This window comes from Lissotriton helveticus, chromosome 6 (genome assembly GCF_964261635.1).
Source record: "Lissotriton helveticus chromosome 6, aLisHel1.1, whole genome shotgun sequence".
Taxonomy (NCBI): Eukaryota; Metazoa; Chordata; class Amphibia; order Caudata; family Salamandridae; genus Lissotriton; species Lissotriton helveticus.
This window is the reverse complement of record NC_136067.1, coordinates 63914750-63930526: the sequence shown is the minus strand read 5'-3', so window position 1 is coordinate 63930526 and position 15777 is coordinate 63914750. Positions and strand designations below refer to the sequence as shown.

The window sequence follows — 15777 nt, the reverse complement described above, 5'->3', positions numbered from 1 at the left end:
ATTAGCTAATTTGCGATTATGTAATTGGTAATCGCAAATTAGCGAGTACACACGTAAAGTGAAATCATGCTCTACGGGCTTCTGTGCACTACATGGCGCTTTGGAAAATGCATTTTTTTGCATTTTTCAAAGTTTGCACATAGTTACCATCGACTTGAAGTCGATGGTAATTGCATTTTCCTAAATACACAGTTTGCATTTGGAAAATGCTTCATACATGTGCTTACAGAATTAGAAATTAAGATTCCCTATTTCTGTTTGCACTTTTAAGTAATCAAAAAAATAGTGATTACCTAAATTTGCAACTGTAAGGCCTTTCATACAGCATGAAAGGCTATTTTGTATTCGCAAATTCAAATTTTGTGATTCACACTGTTTGCCAATGTAAAATTGTTTCATGTATGGGCCCAAAGTGATTTGCCCGAAAACTCAGGATTGTAGTGACACTGGAAGGGCGAGATTTTGATCGATACCTTATCACTATTGATCTAAACCCCGATCTGGTCGACTGAACCTTTGTTGCCTGTTATTGAAGGAAGAAAGTGCCTCTGCTACCAAGTTAGTACACCCAATAAAGGACCCCGCTCCAAAAGATCACAAACAACTTCTAGCTTTCAAAAGTTTATTGTAAGGATAGGATAAGCTGCAAATACAGACATCTCAGAATGAGATTCACGAGATACACAGGTCCAACTACATACATGTGCTCTCTGAAAGCCCTCAGACGAGCAACGGAAATTACCAACACAAGTTCTAAGAATAATAAAGCTATCAGCATTGACGCATATCTCTCCTTCATTTAAGTTGGAGGAAAACACACAGGTTAGGCTGTCCCTACCCTGCTCTAGATGGTATCCCTACTTAACCAAGTCTCAACCTAACAAAAGTGTCAGCAGTGAATGACCCCCAAGGGAAGTCACTCACTCTTAGTCTCTTGGTGAAAACCTATAGTTCTCCAGTCATGACCCCTCTCTGCCTACCCATCCGCTCTCTAAAGGGTCCTCAGGCATCTGCTCTAACTCCACCCAGGGGTGCTGTCCCTAATACAAAACAGTCAACAACATTTGAGACGCCCCTCGTGAGACGCCCCTCACGTGGTGTAGCTTCTGGCTTTTTCCATGCTGCTTTGTATTGGGCCTCATACGTTGGAGTTGACCTTGCTTCTCAGACTCTTCTCCGGCCCGCTGATACCCCTTAAAACATTCCGGAACCCTCCTCCATGTCTGGGCCGTCTACTGAACAGACCTCTATTCATATTATTTATAATCGGATCCTCCCTTTCTCTTGCAGACAGACATCTGCAGCCAAGAACCCAACTCTCATAGACTTCCAAAAAGGTTCGCAACATTTCTCGGCCCAGACATGTACGTGTAAATCAATGTTAAAACATTTCAGGCCTACAACATTTCTCATAATGATTATAGCATTCAACTTCTTCATTAATTAAAGCATGTTAATACTCTTATTCTATTATTCAGTAAACACATCTATAAATCATGGCCCATTAATGCAATAGCCAAAACATTAGTTCAATCTATGTCGTGAAAAGAAACACCTTCCCCTTCCCTTCTAGCTCTGGCCCTGAGGCCTACCACATTCTGCGTTTAACCACATGCCATCTTACATTTTAGCAGCTACACGACATGGATTCAGGAATAATCACATCTAATAAAATCATATAGTGTCACACATTTCTGTATTAGTTCCACTTCTACTTAAATCTCTACATTAGCTATACATTCAGAATATAATTGCAGATACTACTAGCACTCATGGCATTTCTCCTCATGATTTGTGCTTACTACGGGTAAGTGTGATGCACTCATACATTTAGGTCAGTTTGCGCTCTCTCAGTTCCCCCCTTTGATGACCTCTCGGGGTCATCACTAACATTTAAACTGCAGTTATTGCTAGCATAACTTGTCTCTGCGCTTCCAGAGCCCTCAGACTCCTGTACTGATTATCTTGTATGGCAGCCAATCTCTGCAGCTGCTCTCTTTGGGCCCTTTCTGACCTTCTTGCTCTGTACCATTTGAATACCCTCACCAATCCCCACAATATAATCCCACAGATCAATATTATGATGATAGGTTTTAGTATATACCACACAAAGCTTTTGCCTAAGGTGGAGATCCACCCTCCAACTTCACTCATTCCGTGGCCCACCTTTTCCCAGACATTTTCTCTACTCAAGTCTTCGATCTCCTTGTGAATATCAGTTATGTTCCTAATAACTTTCTCAAGGGGCTTCGAATTGTCTGGAATGTAAGTACAACATTCCTGGACCTTCAAAGCCTTACAGACTCCGCCCTCTTTTGCTAGTAGGACGTCTAACGCAAGACGGTTCTGAAGAACCATAGCCCTTATCGATTGCATCTCTCCTTCTACCAGCATTAAGGACTGAGCAGTGCTGGCAGACAACCTGTCGACGACTGTTGCCAGTCGTCTAATTTTAACATCATTAAGGATTAGTCCCAAAAGAGGGAACATAGCTCCAAAGACATCTCCAACCATTTCTGCATCGCCTATATCTCTCCTTCCCCTCGATGATGTCTTGCCCTCGATGATCACTAAGTCTTGTGCATGATATATTTTGGGGAAGACAATTGCTAGGTAACATGATCCATACCAATTGTCAGGTAGTCTCACGTAGGCATTTCTTCCACATACAAAATACACATTTGGAATCACTTGCATTCCCTTCAGGAAATCCTTAGTATAGTACTCTATATTGAAAGCATGTTCACAGTCGACTTCTCCCACGTATACATTTTCGTAATACGTTTTGGCTCGGTGAAGACATAGCTTTCCTCTCTGCGTCTTATCTAAAGCTATTGGACCACTACTACCCTTTCTCTTGTGTGCCTTCTCTTCCTCGGTCCAATCTGTTTTCCATTGTCCTGATTTTTTCAAAATCTTTTGTCTCCTGTAACGATCATCCACCTGCCCTATGAACTTCTTCTCGACTTCTGACACTTTGCATGTCAGGTTATTTCTACGGGCATGTGAAGTATCTAAGGTAATCCAAGGAATGAAGAACTTGGCCAATCTGTCTTCACTCTTCCAGTAGTCCCATTTGTTCATCTGCTTATAATTTGGGACTTCTGGCAACACTGAATCATAGTTGGAGAAATAGTATTCAAAACTATCTCTCTCATAAAATATACTAAGCAATAAGCTACATGTAATGCCATATGTCAGCGGGAGGTGATGATATCTAATGCCTTCATCTACAGACGCCGGCAACTGCATGCAGACGTAACAGTCCTTAACCTCCATGGCATCCACGTATTCATATAAGAGTTTAGCATAAGCATTTGACCTAAAGTCTCCTTGGGACTCATCTACGTGTAACCTGCGGGCTTCTGCAGCTAATAACGCCTTCTCTTGAGTGTTTTCCCTTTTCTCACCAGCAACAGTGGGTGTAAGCGTTTCTACAGATTTCACATCAGTTACCTTCGCCTCTTCCTCATGTCCCTTTACATAAGAAATTGTTACCACTAAAGCTATTAATATTATCACTCCTACTATTAGTGTACCTATTATACATTTAGCTCTGCGGTTCTGGGTGCCGGCTTCCATTTCGTCAGACAATATGGCTCTCTCTTATCTTGGCACAAAGTTCCTTTCTTCTCGTTCCTTTACAGTCTCTTTTTACTCCTTTTGTCTTTTAGAATCACACAACTGGAAGCTGACAACCTTCTTCGCAAAAGTCCTTTAACAGTTCAATAAAGACAACCCTAGCCCTTCTCCATCAACTCAAGGGAAGTTCCCTAATATTCTCTGCTTCCTGGGCGCTAGGTAATCTTCTTTTTTCCTGCTCGCTTTATTTACAAAGTCCTTTAAGCATCTACTATCAGGTTTGTACCTGCAGCTTCGATAGCAAAGTTCAGTATTTCCAAACGAAGATTGTGCTCTTCATGGGCTGTTATCGTTGTACCAAAGTCGGGGAATTGCAATTCTGAAAGAAACATGTGTTTTAACTTGCTGAGGCGGGGAGGTCTGGGGAGCATGAATGTTAGTGACCCTTCTTGTTCGACTCCGGGTACCAACAGTCGTATTTCCACGGTGACGATGGGCTCAGAACTGGACACCACCACCGCTCGAATCCTCCCTGTCTCCTGTTTCAAAGACATTTGTCGCCAGATATGTCCACTCAGGTGTGGAGTATCTTCTGCTAGGCACACGCACTCTTCTTGACCTTCTTCGGTCCGGTGCTTCCGCGCCCTGAGCACCTTCTTCCGGGTCTGAGTCTTCTGATATCGGAGGAAGGGTTATCTCTGGAGTTGACCTCAGGCTAGAGCTCCTTCTTTGCGGCCAATTAGCTTCTCCACGTGCCCTTCTACTCCTTCTCCTTCTTGTCTGTTCTCGCTCTCTGTCAGACTTGTCAGTGTCTGACTCGTACTCCCAGCTACTTTCTCCTTCTGTAGCGTCGTCTGTTTCGCTGTTGTACTGACCGTCCTCAGCTTGGTCAGACTCGTTCCCTGCTTCCGCTGGCACCTCTTCAGCTTGGCTAGCCCCCTCTATGGCTTCTCGGTCCTCTGCTGGACGTCTATCCGAGAGAGGAGCTGTTTCTTCCCGAGGTGCTGGAACCCTTCGCGTATGTGATGCGTGGATCCAATTGGGCAGGCCTCCCACCTTCACAGCCGTATTCGCGATCAGGATGATCTGGAAGGGCCCACGCCAACGAACATCCAAGCAGCTTCTTCTCACATGTTTCTTCACCAGGACCCAGTCCCCAGGATACAGGTCATGGCACGGGCCCTGGCACGATGGAACCTCGGCAGCCTGCACCGATCGTTTCACCCTTTCTTGTCGTCTGTTCATATTTTTTTCATGCGCTGCCCTAATCCATGCATCAAGGGCTTCAAACTGGGTCGGTCTAGGCAAGGGTCTCATTGAGGTCATGACTGATTTTAATCGATGTAACACCTCTAATCTGAACGTCCCGTACTTCGGGAACGTCAGTTCCTCATTTCCTTCCGTAATCTTACTCCACTCTGATATCCAAAGGATCGTATGCAGCCCAACATTCACTGCCATGTAACGAGCCGGCGTACCCTCCGGCGGGGCTTCTTCCCCTTCATCCGATCCCCGCTTCTCTTTTTTAAACGCCGCTCTCAACCATTTAAAACACTTCATAATTATGCGCACAATATCCAGCCTCGCTACTCTGTTTACTTCCTGATGACAATCCACCAATCCTGTCGCGGCTTTGCTAACTTGGCCTATCGCAGCGCGGTCTTTCTCCGGTCGGCCAATCACAGAGCGACACTTTCTGACGTCTTTGCTAGCTGGCCTATCACAGCGCGGTCTTTCTCCGGTCAGCCAATCACTGCGCGACACTTCCTGACGTCACTTTTCTCCGCTTCGCAGCAGCACCCCTCCTTTCTCAACTCGTCTCCCGGTCATGCATGCGTCCCATTCATACACCGAAAAATGACTACTTCCGACCAAGCGGTCACTTCCCTCGACTGTACGTCCACAGTCTATATGTAATTGTCAACACAACTGACGAAATGTCTATCGTCTCTCTGATAGGTTGCTTACACACACAGTAACCTCCGACCAGCGTCCGTTACTCACGCACTCACTCTTACGTTCCCCCTATCTCGGTCTTTCGGGTGATCAATGGTACCTCATGACCCCCTTCACACTATTTGACAATTACTCTGGGTGTCCGATACACCCGAACCACTTAAGCTCTCCTTGAACTTAAGATTTCCACCGGTTGCGCGCGCTCACAACCTGTTCCACAGTCACTCTACAGACATTCAACTCCGCCAGACATTACAACATAGATACAATACAAAAACACCGCAATCTAACACGCATGACCCTTTATACTCACTCTCGACCGATACTGCTGCTTTTTCTGTCTCACGTCATCCGGATCTTCTTCGGCGGGCGATTCTTCCGATCATCGATCTCTAGGGGCCTTGGGGTAAGCTAACCTGGCCTAGGTCACCGTCCTCAAGAAGGCAACCATCCTCTATAGCTACCAACTGGAAGGGCGAGATTTTGATCGATACCTTATCACTATTGATCTAAACCCCGATCTGGTCGACTGAACCTTTGTTGCCTGTTATTGAAGGAAGAAAGTGCCTCTGCTACCAAGTTAGTACACCCAATAAAGGACCCCGCTCCAAAAGATCACAAACAACTTCTAGCTTTCAAAAGTTTATTGTAAGGATAGGATAAGCTGCAAATACAGACATCTCAGAATGAGATTCACGAGATACACAGGTCCAACTACATACATGTGCTCTCTGAAAGCCCTCAGACGAGCAACGGAAATTACCAACACAAGTTCTAAGAATAATAAAGCTATCAGCATTGACGCATATCTCTCCTTCATTTAAGTTGGAGGAAAACACACAGGTTAGGCTGTCCCTACCCTGCTCTAGATGGTATCCCTACTTAACCAAGTCTCAACCTAACAAAAGTGTCAGCAGTGAATGACCCCCAAGGGAAGTCACTCACTCTTAGTCTCTTGGTGAAAACCTATAGTTCTCCAGTCATGACCCCTCTCTGCCTACCCATCCGCTCTCTAAAGGGTCCTCAGGCATCTGCTCTAACTCCACCCAGGGGTGCTGTCCCTAATACAAAACAGTCAACAACATTTGAGACGCCCCTCGTGAGACGCCCCTCACGTGGTGTAGCTTCTGGCTTTTTCCATGCTGCTTTGTATTGGGCCTCATACGTTGGAGTTGACCTTGCTTCTCAGACTCTTCTCCGGCCCGCTGATACCCCTTAAAACATTCCGGAACCCTCCTCCATGTCTGGGCCGTCTACTGAACAGACCTCTATTCATATTATTTATAATCGGATCCTCCCTTTCTCTTGCAGACAGACATCTGCAGCCAAGAACCCAACTCTCATAGACTTCCAAAAAGGTTCGCAACATTTCTCGGCCCAGACATGTACGTGTAAATCAATGTTAAAACATTTCAGGCCTACAACATTTCTCATAATGATTATAGCATTCAACTTCTTCATTAATTAAAGCATGTTAATACTCTTATTCTATTATTCAGTAAACACATCTATAAATCATGGCCCATTAATGCAATAGCCAAAACATTAGTTCAATCTATGTCGTGAAAAGAAACACCTTCCCCTTCCCTTCTAGCTCTGGCCCTGAGGCCTACCACATTCTGCGTTTAACCACATGCCATCTTACATTTTAGCAGCTACACGACATGGATTCAGGAATAATCACATCTAATAAAATCATATAGTGTCACACATTTCTGTATTAGTTCCACTTCTACTTAAATCTCTACATTAGCTATACATTCAGAATATAATTGCAGATACTACTAGCACTCATGGCATTTCTCCTCATGATTTGTGCTTACTACGGGTAAGTGTGATGCACTCATACATTTAGGTCAGTTTGCGCTCTCTCAACACCAAGAATGGAACCAGATTCCTCTGTTCCAACGTCAGCAGCTCTGGTTGTTACGCCACATCCTCTCCCAAGCTCTCTTTAACCAATAGCGCTTTGCATGCAGGGAGGTTTTACGATATTCATAGAGGCTGTTGAGTTTTGCTAATCAGGAATGGCTAATAGTGATATAAGTAAAAAAGATAAAATCATGGATATAGCTGAGAGGAAATTGAGGACAAAATGCTTCCTGCAGCCTAAGGATATTGTTGATAAACGTCATCTTTGTTACACTTTAATGTTTTTTTAACATAATGTATGAAGTACTATATTTTGTCTCTGTTTAAGAGTACAGTTAACCCTTAGGGCCTGATTACGATGGAGGATTTTCCGCATCCTCCGGGCCGGCTGAAGCCACCGTTGGCCCGGAGGATGCGGAAAATCCTCTGCGGACCCACCAAAGACCCACCGCCAAATTAAGATGGGTGATGGGTCTTGGTTTCAGTCCGCCGCTTTTCCGCCGCGGTCGGCTTACAACCGCGGCAGAAAAGCTCTAACATGTCTGGCGGTGTCTATCAGACACCGCCAGGCATATTAGGATGTCTGGAGTACTATGCCTTTCCACGGCGGCATTTCCGCCATGGAAAGGCATACGGACTTTTGTTTGGGGGCCCGTTGCGGGTGCACATGGGGGATACCTATGATACCCCCTGCATTTGTATGCAGACATCGGCAGGCACCGCGCGGTACCTGCCGCTTTCTGCTTACAAATGCAATGTATGCATTTGTAACATTGCGGCGGAGGGAACTCCGCATGCCCATGCGGAGGTTCCCTCCTCCTCGGTGATCGCGGACTGACTCAAGTCCGTCCGCGATCATAATGGGCCCCTTAGTTCGCTGTTTTCCTGTTTCTCAAGCAGACAAGGCTGTAAACATCAGATCAAACAACGCTAGGGAGCTGCAAAGAAGTTGACTTGTTTTTAATGTCTTGTTGATCGCATTAATAATTGATGTTGTTTTATGAACTGTTTATATGATAAATATATCTAATATGCTATAAAAAAAACTTCTACTACTAGGTCAAGGCTAGCAAGTGTTTACAAGAGTTAAAAAAAAGAAAGTGTGAGTCCAGGAATGTAAAGCAGTGTTGACTTACACACCAGTATCGGTGGGGGGCCTCACCTCACATGGGGCACTGTGGCAGCTCTGCAGAGAGGCCGACAGAGACTTCTATATACAGGGCCGGCATTAGAGCTGGTAAGGCCCAGTGTGACAATGTTTGTTGGCGCCCCCAATGACCACCTCTGCCACGGATTCCCTCACTACCACCCTTCAACAGCGCCCCTCAAGTCTCCATAACCGCTCTCTTTCTCACACACACTACACAGAGACAATCAATCATAGGTGTGTAAATCAGTGCATAGGAAATGTTACATAAGACAGGGGAGTGCAAGGTGTAGGAGTCACATGTCATTCATGCTGGTAGGCAGGATAGTTTGAGAGTCCTTGGTTTGGAGACGCACTAATTAAGAATTTGAAACGTAACACCATGGTTGGGTTTTTTCTTTAATAATCAGAATGCATTACTATCCAAGTGAACTTTTTTTCAAAATTAGGATAACTAAAGACTGAGGAAAAATTCATAACATGCTAATCTACACCTTACCGTTTGCATGCCACTCTTTGATAACAGTTAATAGCTCAGTGGTCTATGTTAGGATTTTAACTTATAAACTGCAGGTAACAAAGGATCTCTCAGACAAAAGCAGTAACCCACTGACCTATTTACATTATATGCACATTGTGATCTGCATGGTACACATTCTTTGTAGCAGGCACATTAACCCTCTGTGCTACCTTATCATGAGTCAAAATTTCCACTAGGCAAACCTCCCATCTCTCTATAGGAAGAACATAAATCACTGGAGTTATCTTGACATTTTTATTGTTGCCTGAAAATTGCATGAGGCCAGGAAAGAGGCAGCAGGTGCTTTAAAAACCATAATATACGTAAAAAACGACACCCCAACCCAAAGTCAGCGCCTGGTTGCACCGGTCGCACCTAGAACCGGCCCTGTCTATATAATAGCAATACCAAGAGGTACAGTAGGGGGTTGATGACCGATGCATAATAGCATCTTTCAGGGATGTTAGGTGGCTCCATGTCACACAGAATACTGTGTTCCAGTCCTGGACTTCCACCTCACAAGTTATTGTAGGCCTTGATTCCCTCCAAATGGAAAAAAATAGTGGAAAGCGCTCCTTTATATGCTTTGTAAAACTGCACCCAGAACCAGTACCGGCCCGTGTTGGGAGTGGTGCTGGGCGGTGACATGGGGCGGGGGAGGAGAAGGGTGGGGGGTAGTAAAAACTGGAATCAGGCCGCACAGAGGTAAGTAAACAAACAAATAAATAAAACAAATGTTGTTGCGCGCACTGCATCGCTAAATGTGATGCAGTGTGCGCAACAAAATTCGTTTTAGTGATTTGTTTGTTTACTTACCTCTGTGCTGCCGTATTCTGGTTTTTACTACCCCACACCCTGCCCCTCCCCCGCCCCACGTCACCGCCCGGCAGCACTCCCACCGCGTGCCGCTACTGCCCAGAACTGGATGAAAAGGAGACCCTGCCTCGGGTGAGTGCTGGGTATTGCAGCCCGGGGATCACACACCTGACATGAGACCCACATGCCACATGGATAACTTCAGCCTGGCCTGGGTTGTTGGCGCTTCTTATGCGGCTTCAGGGCGCGCTAAAGTTCTGTGTGCTTTGGATAGATGATCCCCTCCCCTCCCCTCCCCTCCTCTTTTCTCCTCTCCTCTCCGAATTTGATTCTGTCATTGGCGGTGAACATGGCTTTTAGAATATGTCTGGCTTTGTGTGCAGTTTCGGTGACCAGTTGGGTGAGGCCAAAGCTGTTCAGGTTCTCCAGGAGAGTGGTGTGGTTGCCTTTGTTGGGATCGTCAACGTGGAAATTGAGGTCATCGAGTAAGGCGCAGTGGTAGGAGTCGATGGTTGGAGGGTGATAAGGTTGGAGAAGACATCACAGAAAACTTGTCAGGCCCGGGGTTCTGTATATGAGGGTGCCCCTTATCGTGGTCTTGGCTTCTGTCTGTAGTTGGAGGTTGAGGTGTTCCATGAGAGCCATGGGGTAGTTGTTGCTTATGGTGCACTGAGTTTGTCGGAGCAGTCTCAGTCTGTCATCTTGTTGCTGCCGGGAGTTGCAGTGGCAATGTCTGGGTTCAAGGAGGGTTTGAGCCACATTTCGGTGAAGAAGGCAACGTCAGTGGAGAAGGTGGTGATGGTGTCCCACATTTCTGTGGCAAGCCTGCAGATGGATCGGACATTGGGCAGGATGCATTGGAGCGGCTCCAGGTTGTTTTTGGTACTCTGGGGGAGGCGTTGAGGGGTCCAGTGCGGGCTGACAGTCCTGCATTGCATGTGAAGCAGCAGGTGAAGGGACCCTTGGTTGATCATGGGGAAGTCATGAGGCAGCTGTTGTTCTCTTGACCGGGGTCCAGGGACAGGGGCACCATGGTGGTGTAGCGGCGGATGACGGGAGGGTCAGGGGTCCTGGCGCTGGACAGAGTCCAGGTGCAGATGGCGCAGACGGGCTTGCCTTTGGTGTGCCTGCAGATGGCCAGCGGTGTGGCCACTCAGCGGGCTGCATGAGTAGTCCTGGGAGGTGGAAGAGGCAGGCCGGGAGGCAGGCAAGTAGCAAGAACCTGTGGGAGTGGTAAAGTGGTGGCAGGAGAGGCGGCGCAACGGAGTAAACAGAAGGTAATAGTACTGAAATTATGGTTAAACTGAAGCAAACTAATCAAACTAAGCTCGAACCCCAAATAAACCCACAGAGCCCAACACCATTAAGATTTAGGAATTAAGATTAGCCCCAATTACCTGGAAGCGGTCGCTCTACACCTGGACCGAACCGGGAACCTTGAGTGCAGAGGACAGTTGCCTCGTAAGGAGGCGCTAGGCAGCTAGGTCGGCAGGGGAGCGGTGCACAAGACCATGGGATCATGGGCTACATACATCAAACATGGCTTGTATTGTTTAAAGCACCCCCAGCACGTACACGGGTCATCCGACCAAGAGTGACACGATCCTGGAAGCCAGAGTTTGTAGGTGCCCAACACCCCGTGGAAGTAATTACGAAGACCATAATCCTAAACATCCATTCCATTAACAGGATTACCACAAGATCTGGCCCAAAATAACACATATGGAGGAATGAGGATTTACAGAATGCAACAGTATGAGTAAATGTACATTGAGCCCAATCAGGAGTTTTTTTCGGATGTATGACGGTACGACGCGTACCGTCACAACGCATCCCGTTACACCGCGTCCCTTACAACGCAAGTCGTTACCACGACTTGCGTTGGGGGCGCGGATTTCGAATAGTATAATTTACTATTCTAACACCAGTCCCCGTGGACACTAGGGAAGGTTTTGGGATAGTAAATTTACTATTTTTAATCCTTTAGCGCCCTCCAGCGCAAGTCGTGGTAACGACTTGCGTTGTAAGGGACGCGTAGTAAAGGCCACGCGGAGTAAAATTCGCGTGGTAAAGGTCTGTTATTGACTGCAAAGTCACCACTTCACATGCCACAAGCTGCTAGGGCCAGTGTTACGATAACACATCGTAGGCAGCTGCCTTATGGTAGCATTACATATTGCCACAAGAGGGTGCCAGAGCGCAACAAATGACCGAGAGATGCCCTTGTTGCTAGAGTAAAAGGAGAGCCCATACTGCAATGCATCATGTTGGCTAGGGCCCTGCAGTCCATGCGCTGGGCCCCATCATGCAGTCGCAGGAAAGGGGGTCATGCGTGGTTTTGCTAAACTCTGCTGCGCAAAGGACGTGGGAGGAGAAGCAGTTTAGACTTTCTATATTCACTTTATGCTGTAATTCCATTCGTGATTTGATTACTGCCTTCACAAGGTGCTTATAAAGAATTCCAGCCGCACTCAGCTTATGGCAAATAAAATTTTTCATATTTATTTTAGGCTTTCATATTCAGTCACTTTCATTTAATGCCAGTCATACAGTATTTACATTTAACACAGACTATCCATCATATTAGGTGGCTCTCTTTCAGCTTTATACTTTCATGAAGCAGCACATCCCAGGGCCTGGGCTTGTGGTGGTCCATCCTAATGAGTGACTGGAGGCCCCCCCAGCATTCCCCCCCCACCACCATGGCTACTGCTTTAATGCAATAGACGCCAATGTGCATGGGTAATAGGTGCATGCACCTGAATTCTGCATCAAGAATATATTCTCACTCTAGGAAAATCCATCTACTTTTGTGTGAGTCCACCTTTTTTATCGATTTGAAAGTATGGATTTTTGATCAGTGCTGTGAGATGAGGTGTGACAGTGACGCACAGACCTCAGTCCCACGTGCTCTGTAAATGTAGTGTGCCTTTGGTCCCTCAGCATAGCTCCTACTACTCTAGGCCTGTCATGATTCTGTCCAGGCACCAGGGTACTTTGAAGTAATTTCAATATTTTTTTATATTTCCTTTAGACTGAAGTGTCTTAACCATAGATTCATATGAGGTTATTTTGGTTTTTTCCATACCCTTTGTATCACTTTATCATTTATCTTAATTTTTTCTTAGGAAGTTCTGTTTAGAGCTATGGTCTGCAGTGTAGTGTGGTACACAGCCCACAGCCTAATGCCACCTTCCATTTTAAAGAAAACACACCTATATTAGCAAATCAGCAGCGTTGGTGCACATGGAGAGACAATGAGATGATGCAATGGGATAGAGAGGCAATGAGATAAGGCAAGGAGATGGAGAGACAATGAGATGAGGCAATGCAATGGAGAGATAACGAGATAGAGAGACAATGAGATGTGAAAATTAGATGGAGAGACAATGAGATGAGGCAAGGAGAGGGAGAGACAATGAGATGATGCAATGAGTTGGAGAGGCAATGAGATAAGGCAAGGAGATGGAGAGACAATGAGATGAGGCAATGCGATGGAGAGATAACAAGATGGAGAGACAATGAGATGTGACAATGAGATGGAGAGACAATGAGATGGAGAGACAATGATGTGAGGCAATGAGATTAAGAGCCAATGAGCTGGAGAGACAATGATATGAGGCATTGAGATGGTGGGACAATGAGATGGAGAGACAATGAGGTGGAGAGACAATGATATGGAGCGACAATGAGATGGAGAGACAATGAGATGAGGAAATGAGATGGAGAAACAATACAATGAGATGGAGAGACAATGAGATGAGGCAATGCGATGGAGAGATAACAAGATGGAGAGACAATGAGATGTGACAAGGCGATGGAGAGACAATGAGATGGAGAGACAATGATGTGAGGCAATGAGATGAAGAGCCAATGAGCTGGAGAGACAATGATATGAGGCATTGAGATGGTGGGACAATGAGATGGAGAGACAATGAGGTGGAGAGACAATGATATGGAGAGACAATGAGATGGAGAGACAATGAGATGAGGAAATGAGATGGAGAAACAATACAATGAGATAGAGAGACAATGAGATGAGGCAATGCGATGGAGAGATAACAAGATGGAGAGATAATGAGATGTGACAATGAGATGGAGAGACAATGAGATGGAGAGACAATGATGTGAGGCAATGAGATGGAGAGACAATGAGATGGAGAGACAATGATATGAGGCATTGAGATGGAGGGACAATGAGATGGAGAGACAATGAGGTGGAGAGACAATGATATGGAGAGACAATGAGATGGAGAGACAATACAATGAGATGGAGAGACAATGAGATGGAGAGACAATGAGAAGGAGAGATGTTGAGATGGAGAGACAAGGAGGTGGAGAGACAATAAGACGAGAGGATGAGATGGAGAGGCAAGGAGATGGAAAGACAATCATACAGAGACAGTGAGATGGAGAGGCAATGAGATGAGGCAATGCGATGGAGAGATAACAAGATGGAGAGGCAATGAGATGAGGCAATGCGATGGAGAGATAACAAGATGGAGAGACAATGAGATGTGACAATGAGATGGAGAGACAATGAGATGGAGAGACAATGATGTGAGGCAATGAGATGGAGAGACAATGAGATGGAGAGACAATGATATGAGGCATTGAGATGGAGGGACAATGAGATGGAGAGACAATGAGGTGGAGAGACAATGATATGGAGAGACAATGAGATGGAGAGACAATGAGATGAGGAAATGAGATGGAGAAACAATACAATGAGATGGAGAGACAATGAGATAGAGACACAATGAGATGGAGAGACGTTGAGATGGAGAGACAAGGAGGTGGAGAGACAATAAGACGAGAGGATGAGATGGAGAGGCAATGAGATGGAAAGACAATCATACAGAGACAGTGGGATGGAGAGGCAATGAGTTGAGGGAATGAGATGGAGAGACAATGAGATGGAGAGACAATGGGATGGAGAGACAATGAGATGGAGAGACAATCAGATAAAGTAATGAGATGGAGAAACAATACAATGAGATGTAGAAACAATGAGATGAAGAGACAATGAAATGCAGAGACAATACGATGGAGAGACAATGAGGTGGAGTAACAATGAGACGAGACAATGAGATGGAGGGACAATGAGATGGAGACACCAAGAGATGGAGAGGCAATTAAATTGAGAGACAATGAGATGTGGCATATCCTGTGAGAATGCACACCTTTCTCCACAATAAATTGCACTGTTAGACAGTCTGCCCTCCCCACTTAATTATGCATCTCCAAAGTAAAACCATCTACTCAGCTATACACGCTTTGAGCTGTACATATGTGCCATGATATTGGGGGAGGAGTGCCTTGGGCCCCAGCAAGTATGTATTTTAGGGGCCTGCCATGGGCTGGGGGAGGAGCCTCGAGGAGTCCCTGTATTTCTAACTGAATACAAGGGACGAGAGAGCTGCCAAAAACACAAGGAAGCCTTTTCATTTCCAGGCTCCATGCGCTGTTGCTAGATTGTACCATTCTGTTTTCTTAAAACAGCGTTCAAGGGAGTTAAAAACGGTATTATTCTGGCAATAGGCTGCTTTGAATCCTGCATTTAAAATCAATATTTGAGGCTTGATAGAGTGCGAGCATGCAGGTCTTTTGATCTTAAATAAACAAGCTTGTTGAAATCAGCTCTTTGAACCATCCAGGATTCAGCTCTGTGGCCCTCTGGTTCAACACACTGACATGCGCATTGATATCATTAACCAATAGAGTTTTCATAACGTAAAACCGTGCCTTTCCCACTGACTAGTTTAACACGCATTTTTTTATTTATTGAAGGTGTGCATTATTTTATATGCAGTTACCAGAAGGTGAAAAACCAACAAAATAGCGATAGAATTATTTTTTTCCATGCTTTTGACCCCGCCCCCAT

General features: G+C 45.5%; 1 protein-coding gene across 1 annotated transcript in view; it reads right to left on the bottom strand.

Annotated features, from left to right (window-relative positions):
- MDGA1 (MAM domain containing glycosylphosphatidylinositol anchor 1) overlaps positions 1–15777 on the bottom strand; it is a 1234846-nt gene that overhangs the window by 832437 nt on the left and 386632 nt on the right. The gene's annotated exons all lie outside the window — the stretch shown is intronic.